General features: G+C 46.3%; 20 non-coding genes across 20 annotated transcripts; all 20 read left to right on the top strand.

Annotated features, from left to right (window-relative positions):
* The first annotated feature begins 558 nt into the window (after positions 1–558).
* On the top strand, positions 559–631 carry Trnar-ucg (transfer RNA arginine (anticodon UCG)). The gene has a single exon. It is a non-coding gene; the product is annotated as a tRNA-Arg (tRNA).
* Positions 632–1,079: 448 nt separating this feature from the next.
* Positions 1,080–1,156, top strand: Trnak-cuu (transfer RNA lysine (anticodon CUU)). The gene has a single exon. It is a non-coding gene; the product is annotated as a tRNA-Lys (tRNA).
* A 918-nt stretch (positions 1,157–2,074) lies between these two features.
* On the top strand, positions 2,075–2,147 carry Trnar-ucg (transfer RNA arginine (anticodon UCG)). Its single transcript has one exon. It is a non-coding gene; the product is annotated as a tRNA-Arg (tRNA).
* A 448-nt stretch (positions 2,148–2,595) lies between these two features.
* Trnak-cuu (transfer RNA lysine (anticodon CUU)) lies at positions 2,596–2,672 on the top strand. Its single transcript has one exon. It is a non-coding gene; the product is annotated as a tRNA-Lys (tRNA).
* Positions 2,673–3,575: 903 nt separating this feature from the next.
* On the top strand, positions 3,576–3,648 carry Trnar-ucg (transfer RNA arginine (anticodon UCG)). Its single transcript has one exon. It is a non-coding gene; the product is annotated as a tRNA-Arg (tRNA).
* Positions 3,649–4,096: 448 nt separating this feature from the next.
* Positions 4,097–4,173, top strand: Trnak-cuu (transfer RNA lysine (anticodon CUU)). The gene has a single exon. It is a non-coding gene; the product is annotated as a tRNA-Lys (tRNA).
* Positions 4,174–5,085: 912 nt separating this feature from the next.
* Positions 5,086–5,158, top strand: Trnar-ucg (transfer RNA arginine (anticodon UCG)). The gene has a single exon. It is a non-coding gene; the product is annotated as a tRNA-Arg (tRNA).
* A 448-nt stretch (positions 5,159–5,606) lies between these two features.
* Trnak-cuu (transfer RNA lysine (anticodon CUU)) lies at positions 5,607–5,683 on the top strand. The gene has a single exon. It is a non-coding gene; the product is annotated as a tRNA-Lys (tRNA).
* Positions 5,684–6,592: 909 nt separating this feature from the next.
* Positions 6,593–6,665, top strand: Trnar-ucg (transfer RNA arginine (anticodon UCG)). The gene has a single exon. It is a non-coding gene; the product is annotated as a tRNA-Arg (tRNA).
* A 448-nt stretch (positions 6,666–7,113) lies between these two features.
* On the top strand, positions 7,114–7,190 carry Trnak-cuu (transfer RNA lysine (anticodon CUU)). The gene has a single exon. It is a non-coding gene; the product is annotated as a tRNA-Lys (tRNA).
* Positions 7,191–8,093: 903 nt separating this feature from the next.
* Positions 8,094–8,166, top strand: Trnar-ucg (transfer RNA arginine (anticodon UCG)). The gene has a single exon. It is a non-coding gene; the product is annotated as a tRNA-Arg (tRNA).
* A 448-nt stretch (positions 8,167–8,614) lies between these two features.
* Trnak-cuu (transfer RNA lysine (anticodon CUU)) lies at positions 8,615–8,691 on the top strand. Its single transcript has one exon. It is a non-coding gene; the product is annotated as a tRNA-Lys (tRNA).
* Positions 8,692–9,597: 906 nt separating this feature from the next.
* Positions 9,598–9,670, top strand: Trnar-ucg (transfer RNA arginine (anticodon UCG)). The gene has a single exon. It is a non-coding gene; the product is annotated as a tRNA-Arg (tRNA).
* A 448-nt stretch (positions 9,671–10,118) lies between these two features.
* Trnak-cuu (transfer RNA lysine (anticodon CUU)) lies at positions 10,119–10,195 on the top strand. The gene has a single exon. It is a non-coding gene; the product is annotated as a tRNA-Lys (tRNA).
* A 918-nt stretch (positions 10,196–11,113) lies between these two features.
* Trnar-ucg (transfer RNA arginine (anticodon UCG)) lies at positions 11,114–11,186 on the top strand. Its single transcript has one exon. It is a non-coding gene; the product is annotated as a tRNA-Arg (tRNA).
* Positions 11,187–11,634: 448 nt separating this feature from the next.
* Positions 11,635–11,711, top strand: Trnak-cuu (transfer RNA lysine (anticodon CUU)). Its single transcript has one exon. It is a non-coding gene; the product is annotated as a tRNA-Lys (tRNA).
* Positions 11,712–12,620: 909 nt separating this feature from the next.
* Positions 12,621–12,693, top strand: Trnar-ucg (transfer RNA arginine (anticodon UCG)). The gene has a single exon. It is a non-coding gene; the product is annotated as a tRNA-Arg (tRNA).
* A 448-nt stretch (positions 12,694–13,141) lies between these two features.
* Positions 13,142–13,218, top strand: Trnak-cuu (transfer RNA lysine (anticodon CUU)). Its single transcript has one exon. It is a non-coding gene; the product is annotated as a tRNA-Lys (tRNA).
* A 915-nt stretch (positions 13,219–14,133) lies between these two features.
* On the top strand, positions 14,134–14,206 carry Trnar-ucg (transfer RNA arginine (anticodon UCG)). The gene has a single exon. It is a non-coding gene; the product is annotated as a tRNA-Arg (tRNA).
* Positions 14,207–14,654: 448 nt separating this feature from the next.
* Positions 14,655–14,731, top strand: Trnak-cuu (transfer RNA lysine (anticodon CUU)). The gene has a single exon. It is a non-coding gene; the product is annotated as a tRNA-Lys (tRNA).
* Positions 14,732–14,733: the final 2 nt, after the last annotated feature.

Genomic DNA, 14,733 nt, shown 5'->3' with positions numbered 1-14,733 from the left:
AGCATTGGTCTAGTAAACCAGGGGTCGTGAGTTCCATCCTCACAGGAGGAAGACGAATCTTGGAAATCAGTTGCGCATCGTAGCCGTATAGAAAGCAGTATCTGTGATGAGGAACAATTAGCGACAGGCGTATTATTAAGAATTACTCTCAGATGTGATTAAGGCGAATGGCGCAGATAAAGCATTTGCCAAAGCGGTTTAGCATAAGGTGAGACGAGGCAGTCTGAATTACATTTTATAGATGTATTTCTCACAAATCTCAGAGCCTCTCGCGGTCGTCGTCGTCGTCGTCGCCGCCGCCGCCGCCGCCGCTTCTGCATAAGTAGCAAATGGCCATCGTAGCAAATGCGGCGAGGGACACCCTGCCATCGATTCCGAATGCGCAAAGTGTGTGGTCTTCTTTTCCTTTGTATGTTTGGTCGGTCTCGTAAGAGGTTGAATGTAACGAATGGGTGGGAAAGAGTAAGGGGCAGCGGCTGTGTGGAACGAAAACACAGTTCCTCAGGGGGTGTGAGCGTTTCGAAATGGGTCGTATATAAGTTACACTTGGTCGTCAGTGACCGTGTGGCCTAATGGATAAGGCGTCGGACTTCGGATCCGAAGATTGCAGGTTCTAATCCTGTCACGGTTGTGTTTTTCCATTTCTGAAAAAGAAACATACCGTTTTAATGTAGCAATTGAGCAGTACGAAACCGTCTGAATGTTGCTGTTGACCATTTTGTACTTGGAGATGGTCTTGAACCTGAAACACACACAACAAGACCGGTGTTAACTAGCGAAATGGTCGGCAGAGTGCCCTCACCGCGAGTTTTGACTGGCACTTGCACATCTAAAACAACGTCGGAAAGTAACTCGTTCGGCTTTTGAGTCACATCAAGTATGTGTGTTAATTTTGACGCCGCTAGCTCTGCAGATTGTCATGCAATTCCTTTACCTCTCAGAAATGATTATGAAATAAAAGTGAAGTACGTGACGAGTGTGACGTTAGGAAAACATTAGGAAGCATGGAGAGATTCTGTATGGGACCACCCAACCCAAACGATTACTGTGTGATCTGCTGCCAATCAGGTATCCACCGAGGCAGCACGGCTAGCTCAGTCGGTAGAGCATGAGACTCTTATTCACAGGGTCGTGGGTTCGAGCCCTACGCTGGCCGGAACTGAATTTTTTTCCGCTGCAGATGTAAATTACCGATTTTCTGATTAACGTGATGTAATGGAAATAGCAACTATAAATTTGCCTACGTCTCCATCAGTCGCAAGAAAACTGTATTTGAAGTGAAGGTGATTTTGTAGACATGTGTGAAAGTCATGTTCTGAAGTGCAGGTGGTTTTGTTTGAAGAGAATATCGGCTACGTGTCAGATGTGCAGCCAAGCAGTAATGGGTCGCCATAGCTGCAAATATTAGTCGAAAATATGAAGTGTTGTCAGCTGAAGTCTGATGATTCAGACAACCATACGGACGAAGTACACAAAAGTGCCGCTAGGCGGCGCCTGTTTAGGTCAGTGGTAGAGCATTGGTCTAGTAAACCAGGGGTCGTGAGTTCCATCCTCACAGGAGGAAGACGAATCTTGGAAATCAGTTGCGCATCGTAGCCGTATAGAAAGCAGTATCTGTGATGAGGAACAATTAGCGACAGGCGTATTATTAAGAATTACTCTCAGATGTGATTAAGGCGAATGGCGCAGATAAAGCATTTGCCAAAGCGGTTTAGCATAAGGTGAGACGAGGCAGTCTGAATTACATTTTATAGATGTATTTCTCACAAATCTCAGAGCCTCTCGCGGTCGTCGTCGTCGTCGTCGTCGCCGCCGCCGCCGCCGCCGCTTCTGCATAAGTAGCAAATGGCCATCGTAGCAAATGCGGCGAGGGACACCCTGCCATCGATTCCGAATGCGCAAAGTGTGTGGTCTTCTTTTCCTTTGTATGTTTGGTCGGTCTCGTAAGAGGTTGAATGTAACGAATGGGTGGGAAAGAGTAAGGGGCAGCGGCTGTGTGGAACGAAAACACAGTTCCTCAGGGGGTGTGAGCGTTTCGAAATGGGTCGTATATAAGTTACACTTGGTCGTCAGTGACCGTGTGGCCTAATGGATAAGGCGTCGGACTTCGGATCCGAAGATTGCAGGTTCTAATCCTGTCACGGTTGTGTTTTTCCATTTCTGAAAAAGAAACATACCGTTTTAATGTAGCAATTGAGCAGTACGAAACCGTCTGAATGTTGCTGTTGACCATTTTGTACTTGGAGATGGTCTTGAACCTGAAACACACACAACAAGACCGGTGTTAACTAGCGAAATGGTCGGCAGAGTGCCCTCACCGCGAGTTTTGACTGGCACTTGCACATCTAAAACAACGTCGGAAAGTAACTCGTTCGGCTTTTGAGTCACATCAAGTATGTGTGTTAATTTTGACGCCGCTAGCTCTGCAGATTGTCATGCAATTCCTTTACCTCTCAGAAATGATTATGAAATAAAAGTGAAGTACGTGACGAGTGTGACGTTAGGAAAACATTAGGAAGCATGGAGAGATTCTGTATGGGACCACCCAACCCAAACGATTACTGTGTGATCTGCTGCCAATCAGGTATCCACCGAGGCAGCACGGCTAGCTCAGTCGGTAGAGCATGAGACTCTTATTCACAGGGTCGTGGGTTCGAGCCCTACGCTGGCCGGAACTGAATTTTTTTCCGCTGCAGATGTAAATTACCGATTTTCTGATTAACGTGATGTAATGGAAATAGCAACTATAAATTTGCCTACGTCTCCATCAGTCGCAAGAAAACTGTATTTGAAGTGAAGGTGATTTTGTAGACATGTGTGAAAGTCATGTTCTGAAGTGCAGGTGGTTTTGTTTGAAGAGAATATCGGCTACGTGTCAGATGTGTAGCCAAGCAGTAATGGGTCGCCATTGCTGCAAATATTAGTCGAAAATATGAAGTGTTGTCAGCTGAAGTCTGATGATTCAGACAACCATACGGACGAAGTACACAAAAGTGCCGCTAGGCGGCGCCTGTTTAGGTCAGTGGTAGAGCATTGGTCTAGTAAACCAGGGGTCGTGAGTTCCATCCTCACAGGAGGAAGACGAATCTTGGAAATCAGTTGCGCATCGTAGCCGTATAGAAAGCAGTATCTGTGATGAGGAACAATTAGCGACAGGCGTATTATTAAGAATTACTCTCAGATGTGATTAAGGCGAATGGCGCATATAAAGCATTTGCCAAAGCGGTTTAGCATAAGGTGAGACGAGGCAGTCTGAATTACATTTTATAGATGTATTTCTCACAAACCTCAGAGCCTCTCGCGGTCGTCGTCGCCGCCGCCGCCGCCGCTTCTGCATAAGTAGCAAATGGCCATCGTAGCAAATGCGGCGAGGGACACCCTGCCATCGATTCCGAATGCGCAAAGTGTGTGGTCTTCTTTTCCTTTGTATGTTTGGTCGGTCTCGTAAGAGGTTGAATGTAACGAATGGGTGGGAAAGAGTAAGGGGCAGCGGCTGTGTGGAACGAGAACACAGTTCCTCAGGGGGTGTGAGCGTTTCGAAATGGGTCGTATATAAGTTACACTTGGTCGTCAGTGACCGTGTGGCCTAATGGATAAGGCGTCGGACTTCGGATCCGAAGATTGCAGGTTCGAATCCTGTCACAGTCGTGTTTTTCCATTTCTGAAAAAGAAACATACCGTTTTAATGTAGCAATTGAGCAGTACGAAACCGTCTGAATGTTGCTGTTGACCATTTTGTACTTGGAGATGGTCTTGAACCTGAAACACACACAACAAGACCGGTGTTAACTAGCGAAATGGTCGGCAGAGTGCCCTCACCGCGAGTTTTGACTGGCACTTGCACATCTAAAACAACGTCGGAAAGTAACTCGTTCGGCTTTTGAGTCACATCAAGTATGTGTGTTAATTTTGACGCCGCTAGCTCTGCAGATTGTCATGCAATTCCTTTACCTCTCAGAAATGATTATGAAATAAAAGTGAAGTACGTGACGAGTGTGACGTTAGGAAAACATTAGGAAGCATGGAGAGATTCTGTATGGGACCACCCAACCCAAACGATTACTGTGTGATCTGCTGCCAATCAGGTATCCACCGAGGCAGCACGGCTAGCTCAGTCGGTAGAGCATGAGACTCTTATTCACAGGGTCGTGGGTTCGAGCCCTACGCTGGCCGGAACTGAATTTTTTTCCGCTGCAGATGTAAATTACCGATTTTCTGATTAACGTGATGTAATGGAAATAGCAACTATAAATTTGCCTACGTCTCCATCAGTCGCAAGAAAACTGTATTTGAAGTGAAGGTGATTTTGTAGACATGTGTGAAAGTCATGTTCTGAAGTGCAGGTGGTTTTGTTTGAAGAGAATATCGGCTACGTGTCAGATGTGTAGCCAAGCAGTAATGGGTCGCCATTGCTGCAAATATTAGTCGAAAATATGAAGTGTTGTTAGCTGAAGTCTGATGATTCAGACAACCATACGGACGAAGTACACAAAAGTGCCGCTAGGCGGCGCCTGTTTAGGTCAGTGGTAGAGCATTGGTCTAGTAAACCAGGGGTCGTGAGTTCCATCCTCACAGGAGGAAGACGAATCTTGGAAATCAGTTGCGCATCGTAGCCGTATAGAAAGCAGTATCTGTGATGAGGAACAATTAGCGACAGGCGTATTATTAAGAATTACTCTCAGATGTGATTAAGGCGAATGGCGCAGATAAAGCATTTGCCAAAGCGGTTTAGCATAAGGTGAGACGAGGCAGTCTGAATTACATTTTATAGATGTATTTCTCACAAATCTCAGAGCCTCTCGCGGTCGTCGTCGTCGTCGTCGTCGCCGCCGCCGCCGCTTCTGCATAAGTAGCAAATGGCCATCGTAGCAAATGCGGCGAGGGACACCCTGCCATCAATTCCGAATGCGCAAAGTGTGTGGTCTTCTTTTCCTTTGTATGTTTGGTCGGTCTCGTAAGAGGTTGAATGTAACGAATGGGTGGGAAAGAGTAAGGGGCAGCGGCTGTGTGGAACGAAAACACAGTTCCTCAGGGGGTGTGAGCGTTTCGAAATGGGTCGTATATAAGTTACACTTGGTCGTCAGTGACCGTGTGGCCTAATGGATAAGGCGTCGGACTTCGGATCCGAAGATTGCAGGTTCGAATCCTGTCACGGTCGTGTTTTTCCATTTCTGAAAAAGAAACATACCGTTTTAATGTAGCAATTGAGCAGTACGAAACCGTCTGAATGTTGCTGTTGACCATTTTGTACTTGGAGATGGTCTTGAACCTGAAACACACACAACAAGACCGGTGTTAACTAGCGAAATGGTCGGCAGAGTGCCCTCACCGCGAGTTTTGACTGGCACTTGCACATCTAAAACAACGTCGGAAAGTAACTAGTTCGGCTTTTGAGTCACATCAAGTATGTGTGTTAATTTTGACGCCGCTAGCTCTGCAGATTGTCATGCAATTCCTTTACCTCTCAGAAATGATTATGAAATAAAAGTGAAGTACGTGACGAGTGTGACGTTAGGAAAACATTAGGAAGCATGGAGAGATTCTGTATGGGACCACCCAACCCAAACGATTACTGTGTGATCTGCTGCCAATCAGGTATCCACCGAGGCAGCACGGCTAGCTCAGTCGGTAGAGCATGAGACTCTTATTCACAGGGTCGTGGGTTCGAGCCCTACGCTGGCCGGAACTGAATTTTTTTCCGCTGCAGATGTAAATTACCGATTTTCTGATTAACGTGATGTAATGGAAATAGCAACTATAAATTTGCCTACGTCTCCATCAGTCGCAAGAAAACTGTATTTGAAGTGAAGGTGATTTTGTAGACATGTGTGAAAGTCATGTTCTGAAGTGCAGGTGGTTTTGTTTGAAGAGAATATCGGCTACGTGTCAGATGTGTAGCCAAGCAGTAATGGGTCGCCATTGCTGCAAATATTAGTCGAAAATATGAAGTGTTGTTAGCTGAAGTCTGATGATTCAGAGAACCATACGGACGAAGTACACAAAAGTGCCGCTAGGCGGCGCCTGTTTAGGTCAGTGGTAGAGCATTGGTCTAGTAAACCAGGGGTCGTGAGTTCCATCCTCACAGGAGGAAGACGAATCTTGGAAATCAGTTGCGCATCGTAGCCGTATAGAAAGCAGTATCTGTGATGAGGAACAATTAGCGACAGGCGTATTATTAAGAATTACTCTCAGATGTGATTAAGGCGAATGGCGCAGATAAAGCATTTGCCAAAGCGGTTTAGCATAAGGTGAGACGAGGCAGTCTGAATTACATTTTATAGATGTATTTCTCACAAATCTCAGAGCCTCTCGCGGTCGTCGTCGTCGTCGTCGCCGCCGCCGCCGCTTCTGCATAAGTAGCAAATGGCCATCGTAGCAAATGCGGCGAGGGACACCCTGCCATCGATTCCGAATGCGCAAAGTGTGTGGTCTTCTTTTCCTTTGTATGTTTGGTCGGTCTCGTAAGAGGTTGAATGTAACGAATGGGTGGGAAAGAGTAAGGGGCAGCGGCTGTGTGGAACGAAAACACAGTTCCTCAGGGGGTGTGAGCGTTTCGAAATGGGTCGTATATAAGTTACACTTGGTCGTCAGTGACCGTGTGGCCTAATGAATAAGGCGTCGGACTTCGGATCCGAAGATTGCAGGTTCGAATCCTGTCACGGTCGTGTTTTTCCATTTCTGAAAAAGAAACATACCGTTTTAATGTAGCAATTGAGCAGTACGAAACCGTCTGAATGTTGCTGTTGACCATTTTGTACTTGGAGATGGTCTTGAACCTGAAACACACACAACAAGACCGGTGTTAACTAGCGAAATGGTCGGCAGAGTGCCCTCACCGCGAGTTTTGACTGGCACTTGCACATCTAAAACAACGTCGGAAAGTAACTCGTTCGGCTTTTGAGTCACATCAAGTATGTGTGTTAATTTTGACGCCGCTAGCTCTGCAGATTGTCATGCAATTCCTTTACCTCTCAGAAATGATTATGAAATAAAAGTGAAGTACGTGACGAGTGTGACGTTAGGAAAACATTAGGAAGCATGGAGAGATTCTGTATGGGACCACCCAACCCAAACGATTACTGTGTGATCTGCTGCCAATCAGGTATCCACCGAGGCAGCACGGCTAGCTCAGTCGGTAGAGCATGAGACTCTTATTCACAGGGTCGTGGGTTCGAGCCCTACGCTGGCCGGAACGTAATTTTTTTCCGCTGCAGATGTAAATTACCGATTTTCTGATTAACGTGATGTAATGGAAATAGCAACTATAAATTTGCCTACGTCTCCATCAGTCGCAAGAAAACTGTATTTGAAGTGAAGGTGATTTTGTAGACATGTGTGAAAGTCATGTTCTGAAGTGCAGGTGGTTTTGTTTGAAGAGAATATCGGCTACGTGTCAGATGTGTAGCCAAGCAGTAATGGGTCGCCATTGCTGCAAATATTAGTCGAAAATATGAAGTGTTGTCAGCTGAAGTCTGATGATTCAGACAACCATACGGACGAAGTACACAAAAGTGCCGCTAGGCGGCGCCTGTTTAGGTCAGTGGTAGAGCATTGGTCTAGTAAACCAGGGGTCGTGAGTTCCATCCTCACAGGAGGAAGACGAATCTTGGAAATCAGTTGCGCATCGTAGCCGTATAGAAAGCAGTATCTGTGATGAGGAACAATTAGCGACAGGCGTATTATTAAGAATTACTCTCAGATGTGATTAAGGCGAATGGCGCATATAAAGCATTTGCCAAAGCGGTTTAGCATAAGGTGAGACGAGGCAGTCTGAATTACATTTTATAGATGTATTTCTCACAAACCTCAGAGCCTCTCGCGGTCGTCGTCGCCGCCGCCGCCGCCGCTTCTGCATAAGTAGCAAATGGCCATCGTAGCAAATGCGGCGAGGGACACCCTGCCATCGATTCCGAATGCGCAAAGTGTGTGGTCTTCTTTTCCTTTGTATGTTTGGTCGGTCTCGTAAGAGGTTGAATGTAACGAATGGGTGGGAAAGAGTAAGGGGCAGCGGCTGTGTGGAACGAAAACACAGTTCCTCAGGGGGTGTGAGCGTTTCGAAATGGGTCGTATATAAGTTACACTTGGTCGTCAGTGACCGTGTGGCCTAATGGATAAGGCGTCGGACTTCGGATCCGAAGATTGCAGGTTCGAATCCTGTCACGGTCGTGTTTTTCCATTTCTGAAAAAGAAACATACCGTTTTAATGTAGCAATTGAGCAGTACGAAACCGTCTGAATGTTGCTGTTGACCATTTTGTACTTGGAGATGGTCTTGAACCTGAAACACACACAACAAGACCGGTGTTAACTAGCGAAATGGTCGGCAGAGTGCCCTCACCGCGAGTTTTGACTGGCACTTGCACATCTAAAACAACGTCGGAAAGTAACTCGTTCGGCTTTTGAGTCACATCAAGTATGTGTGTTAATTTTGACGCCGCTAGCTCTGCAGATTGTCATGCAATTCCTTTACCTCTCAGAAATGATTATGAAATAAAAGTGAAGTACGTGACGAGTGTGACGTTAGGAAAACATTAGGAAGCATGGAGAGATTCTGTATGGGACCACCCAACCCAAACGATTACTGTGTGATCTGCTGCCAATCAGGTATTCACCGAGGCAGCACGGCTAGCTCAGTCGGTAGAGCATGAGACTCTTATTCACAGGGTCGTGGGTTCGAGCCCTACGCTGGCCGGAACGGAATTTTTTTCCGCTGCAGATGTAAATTACCGATTTTCTGATTAACGTGATGTAATGGAAATAGCAACTATAAATTTGCCTACGTCTCCATCAGTCGCAAGAAAACTGTATTTGAAGTGAAGGTGATTTTGTAGACATGTGTGAAAGTCATGTTCTGAAGTGCAAGTGGTTTTGGTTGGAGAGAACACGGCTACGTGTCAGATGTGTAGCCAAGCAGTAATGGGTCGCCATAGCTGCAAATATTAGTCGAAAATATGAAGTGTTGTCAGCTGAAGTCTGATGATTCAGACGACCGTACGGACGAAGTACGCAAAAGTGCCGCTAGGCGGCGCCTGTTTAGCTCAGTGGTAGAGCATTGGTCTAGTAAACCAGGGGTCGTGAGTTCCATCCTCACAGGAGGAAGACGAATCTTGGAAATCAGTTGCGCATCGTAGCCGTATAGAAAGCAGTATCTGTGATGAGGAACAATTAGCGACAGGCGTATTATTAAGAATTACTCTCAGAATGGCGCAGATAAAGCATTTGCCAAAGCGGTTTAGCATAAGGTGAGACGAGGCAGTCTGAATTACATTTTATAGATGTATTTCTCACAAATCTCAGAGCCTCTCGCGGTCGTCGTCGTCGTCGTCGTCGTCGTCGCCGCCGCCGCCGCCGCTTCTGCATAAGTTGCAAATGGCCATCGTAGCAAATGCGGCGAGGGACACCCTGCCATCGATTCCGAATGCGCAAAGTGTGTGGTCTTCTTTTCCTTTGTATGTTTGGTCGGTCTCGTAAGAGGTTGAATGTAACGAATGGGTGGGAAAGAGTAAGGGGCAGCGGCTGTGTGGAACGAAAACACAGTTCCTCAGGGGGTGTGAGCGTTTCGAAATGGGTCGTATATAAGTTACACTTGGTCGTCAGTGACCGTGTGGCCTAATGGATAAGGCGTCGGACTTCGGATCCGAAGATTGCAGGTTCGAATCCTGTCACGGTCGTGTTTTTCCATTTCTGAAAAAGAAACATACCGTTTTAATGTAGCAATTGAGCAGTACGAAACCGTCTGAATGTTGCTGTTGACCATTTTGTACTTGGAGATGGTCTTGAACCTGAAACACACACAACAAGACCGGTGTTAACTAGCGAAATGGTCGGCAGAGTGCCCTCACCGCGAGTTTTGACTGGCACTTGCACATCTAAAACAACGTCGGAAAGTAACTCGTTCGGCTTTTGAGTCACATCAAGTATGTGTGTTAATTTTGACGCCGCTAGCTCTGCAGATTGTCATGCAATTCCTTTACCTCTCAGAAATGATTATGAAATAAAAGTGAAGTACGTGACGAGTGTGACGTTAGGAAAACATTAGGAAGCATGGAGAGATTCTGTATGGGACCACCCAACCCAAACGATTACTGTGTGATCTGCTGCCAATCAGGTATCCACCGAGGCAGCACGGCTAGCTCAGTCGGTAGAGCATGAGACTCTTATTCACAGGGTCGTGGGTTCGAGCCCTACGCTGGCCGGAACTGAATTTTTTTCCGCTGCAGATGTAAATTACCGATTTTCTGATTAACGTGATGTAATGGAAATAGCAACTATAAATTTGCCTACGTCTCCATCAGTCGCAAGAAAACTGTATTTGAAGTGAAGGTGATTTTGTACACATGTGTGAAAGTCATGTTCTGAAGTGCAGGTGGTTTTGTTTGAAGAGAATATCGGCTACGTGTCAGATGTGTAGCCAAGCAGTAATGGGTCGCCATTGCTGCAAATATTAGTCGAAAATATGAAGTGTTGTCAGCTGAAGTCTGATGATTCAGACAACCATACGGAAGAAGTACACAAAAGTGCCGCTAGGCGGCGCCTGTTTAGGTCAGTGGTAGAGCATTGGTCTAGTAAACCAGGGGTCGTGAGTTCCATCCTCACAGGAGGAAGACGAATCTTGGAAATCAGTTGCGCATCGTAGCCGTATAGAAAGCAGTATCTGTGATGAGGAACAATTAGCGACAGGCGTATTATTAAGAATTACTCTCAGATGTGATTAAGGCGAATGGCGCATATAAAGCATTTGCCAAAGCGGTTTAGCATAAGGTGAGACGAGGCAGTCTGAATTACATTTTATAGATGTATTTCTCACAAATCTCAGAGCCTCTCGCGGTCGTCGTCGTCGTCGTCGTCGTCGTCGCCGCCGCCGCCGCTTCTGCATAAGTTGCAAATGGCCATCGTAGCAAATGCGGCGAGGGACACCCTGCCATCGATTCCGAATGCGCAAAGTGTGTGGTCTTCTTTTCCTTTGTATGTTTGGTCGGTCTCGTAAGAGGTTGAATGTAACGAATGGGTGGGAAAGAGTAAGGGGCAGCGGCTGTGTGGAACGAAAACACAGTTCCTCAGGGGGTGTGAGCGTTTCGAAATGGGTCGTATATAAGTTACACTTGGTCGTCAGTGACCGTGTGGCCTAATGGATAAGGCGTCGGACTTCGGATCCGAAGATTGCAGGTTCGAATCCTGTGACGGTCGTGTTTTTCCATTTCTGAAAAAGAAACATACCGTTTTAATGTAGCAATTGAGCAGTACGAAACCGTCTGAATGTTGCTGTTGACCATTTTGTACTTGGAGATGGTCTTGAACCTGAAACACACAAAACAAGACCGGTGTTAACTAGCGAAATGGTCGGCAGAGTGCCCTCACCGCGAGTTTTGACTGGCACTTGCACATCTAAAACGACGTCGGAAAGTAACTCGTTCGGCTTTTGAGTCACATCAAGTATGTGTGTTAATTTTGACGCCGCTAGCTCTGCAGATTGTCATGCAATTCCTTTACCTCTCAGAAATGATTATGAAATAAAAGTGAAGTACGTGACGAGTGTGACGTTAGGAAAACATTAGGAAGCATGGAGAGATTCTGTATGGGACCACCCAACCCAAACGATTACTGTGTGATCTGCTGCCAATCAGGTATTCACCGAGGCAGCACGGCTAGCTCAGTCGGTAGAGCATGAGACTCTTATTCACAGGGTCGTGGGTTCGAGCCCTACGCTGGCCGGAACTGAATTTTTTTCCGCTGCAGATGTAAATTACCGATTTTCTGATTAACGTGATGTAATGGAAATAGCAACTATAAATTTGCCTACGTCTCCATCAGTCGCAAGAAAACTGTATTTGAAGTGAAGGTGATTTTGTAGACATGTGTGAAAGTCATGTTCTGAAGTGCAGGTGGTTTTGTTTGAAGAGAATATCGGCTACGTGTCAGATGTGTAGCCAAGCAGTAATGGGTCGCCATTGCTGCAAATATTAGTCGAAAATATGAAGTGTTGTCAGCTGAAGTCTGATGATTCAGACAACCATACGGACGAAGTACACAAAAGTGCCGCTAGGCGGCGCCTGTTTTGGTCAGTGGTAGAGCATTGGTCTAGTAAACCAGGGGTCGTGAGTTCCATCCTCACTGGAGGAAGACGAATCTTGGAAATCAGTTGCGCATCGTAGCCGTATAGAAAGCAGTATCTGTGATGAGGAACAATTAGCGACAGGCGTATTATTAAGAATTACTCTCAGATGTGATTAAGGCGAATGGCGCAGATAAAGCATTTGCCAAAGCGGTTTAGCATAAGGTGAGACGAGGCAGTCTGAATTACATTTTATAGATGTATTTCTCACAAATCTCAGAGCCTCTCGCAGTCGTCGTCGTCGTCGTCGCTGCCGCCGCCGCTTCTGCATAAGTAGCAAATGGCCATCGTAGCAAATGCGGCGAGGGACACCCTGCCATCGATTCCGAATGCGCAAAGTGTGTGGTCTTCTTTTCCTTTGTATGTTTGGTCGGTCTCGTAAGAGGTTGAATGTAACGAATGGGTGGGAAAGAGTAAGGGGCAGCGGCTGTGTGGAACGAAAACACAGTTCCTCAGGGGGTGTGAGCGTTTCGAAATGGGTCGTATATAAGTTACACTTGGTCGTCAGTGACCGTGTGGCCTAATGGATAAGGCGTCGGACTTCGGATCCGAAGATTGCAGGTTCGAATCCTGTCACGGTCGTGTTTTTCCATTTCTGAAAAAGAAACATACCGTTTTAATGTAGCAATTGAGCAGTACGAAACCGTCTGAATGTTGCTGTTGACCATTTTGTACTTGGAGATGGTCTTGAACCTGAAACACACAAAACAAGACCGGTGTTAACTAGCGAAATGGTCGGCAGAGTGCCCTCACCGAGAGTTTTGACTGGCACTTGCACATCTAAAACAACGTCGGAAAGTAACTCGTTCGGCTTTTGAGTCACATCAAGTATGTGTGTTAATTTTGACGCCGCTAGCTCTGCAGATTGTCATGCAATTCCTTTACCTCTCAGAAATGATTATGAAATAAAAGTGAAGTACGTGACGAGTGTGACGTTAGGAAAACATTAGGAAGCATGGAGAGATTCTGTATGGGACCACCCAACCCAAACGATTACTGTGTGATCTGCTGCCAATCAGGTATCCACCGAGGCAGCACGGCTAGCTCAGTCGGTAGAGCATGAGACTCTTATTCACAGGGTCGTGGGTTCGAGCCCTACGCTGGCCGGAACTGAATTTTTTTCCGCTGCAGATGTAAATTACCGATTTTCTGATTAACGTGATGTAATGGAAATAGCAACTATAAATTTGCCTACGTCTCCATCAGTCGCAAGAAAACTGTATTTGAAGTGAAGGTGATTTTGTAGACATGTGTGAAAGTCATGTTCTGAAGTGCAGGTGGTTTTGTTTGAAGAGAATATCGGCTACGTGTCAGATGTGTAGCCAAGCAGTAATGGGTCGCCATTGCTGCAAATATTAGTCGAAAATATGAAGTGTTGTCAGCTGAAGTCTGATGATTCAGACAACCATACGGACGAAGTACGCAAAAGTGCCGCTAGGCGGCGCCTGTTTTGGTCAGTGGTAGAGCATTGGTCTAGTAAACCAGGGGTCGTGAGTTCCATCCTCACAGGAGGAAGACGAATCTTGGAAATCAGTTGCGCATCGTAGCCGTATAGAAAGCAGTATCTGTGATGAGGAACAATTAGCGACAGGTGTATTATTAAGAATTACTCTCAGATGTGATTAAGGCGAATGGCGCAGATAAAGCATTTGCCAAAGCGGTTTAGCATAAGGTGAGACGAGGCAGTCTGAATTACATTTTATAGATGTATTTCTCACAAATCTCAGAGCCTCTCGCGGTCGTCGTCGTCGTCGTCGTCGTCGCCGCCGCCGCCGCTTCTGCATAAGTAGCAAATGGCCATCGTAGCAAATGCGGCGAGGGACACCCTGCCATCGATTCCGAATGCGCAAAGTGTGTGGTCTTCTTTTCCTTTGTATGTTTGGTCGGTCGCGTAAGAGGTTGAATGTAGCGAATGGGTGGGAAAGAGTAAGGGGCAGCGGCTGTGTGGAACGAAAACACAGTTCCTCAGGGGGTGTGAGCGTTTCGAAATGGGTCGTATATAAGTTACACTTGGTCGTCAGTGACCGTGTGGCCTAATGGATAAGGCGTCGGACTTCGGATCCGAAGATTGCAGGTTCGAATCCTGTCACGGTCGTGTTTTTCCATTTCTGAAAAAGAAACATACCGTTTTAATGTAGCAATTGAGCAGTACGAAACCGTCTGAATGTTGCTGTTGACCATTTTGTACTTGGAGATGGTCTTGAACCTGAAACACACACAACAAGACCGGTGTTAACTAGCGAAATGGTCGGCAGAGTGCCCTCACCGCGAGTTTTGACTGGCACTTGCACATCTAAAACAACGTCGGAAAGTAACTCGTTCGGCTTTTGAGTCACATCAAGTATGTGTGTTAATTTTGACGCCGCTAGCTCTGCAGATTGTCATGCAATTCCTTTACCTCTCAGAAATGATTATGAAATAAAAGTGAAGTACGTGACGAGTGTGACGTTAGGAAAACATTAGGAAGCATGGAGAGATTCTGTATGGGACCACCCAACCCAAACGATTACTGTGTGATCTGCTGCCAATCAGGTATCCACCGAGGCAGCACGGCTGGCTCAGTCGGTAGAGCATGAGACTCTTATTCACAGGGTCGTGGGTTCGAGCCCTACGCTGGCCAGA

Source organism: Schistocerca gregaria, unplaced genomic scaffold, assembly GCF_023897955.1.
Source record: "Schistocerca gregaria isolate iqSchGreg1 unplaced genomic scaffold, iqSchGreg1.2 ptg000180l, whole genome shotgun sequence".
NCBI classification, from domain to species: domain Eukaryota; kingdom Metazoa; phylum Arthropoda; class Insecta; order Orthoptera; family Acrididae; genus Schistocerca; species Schistocerca gregaria.
The sequence above is the reverse complement of the archived record's forward strand: the minus strand, read 5'-3'. Positions and strand labels throughout refer to the sequence as shown.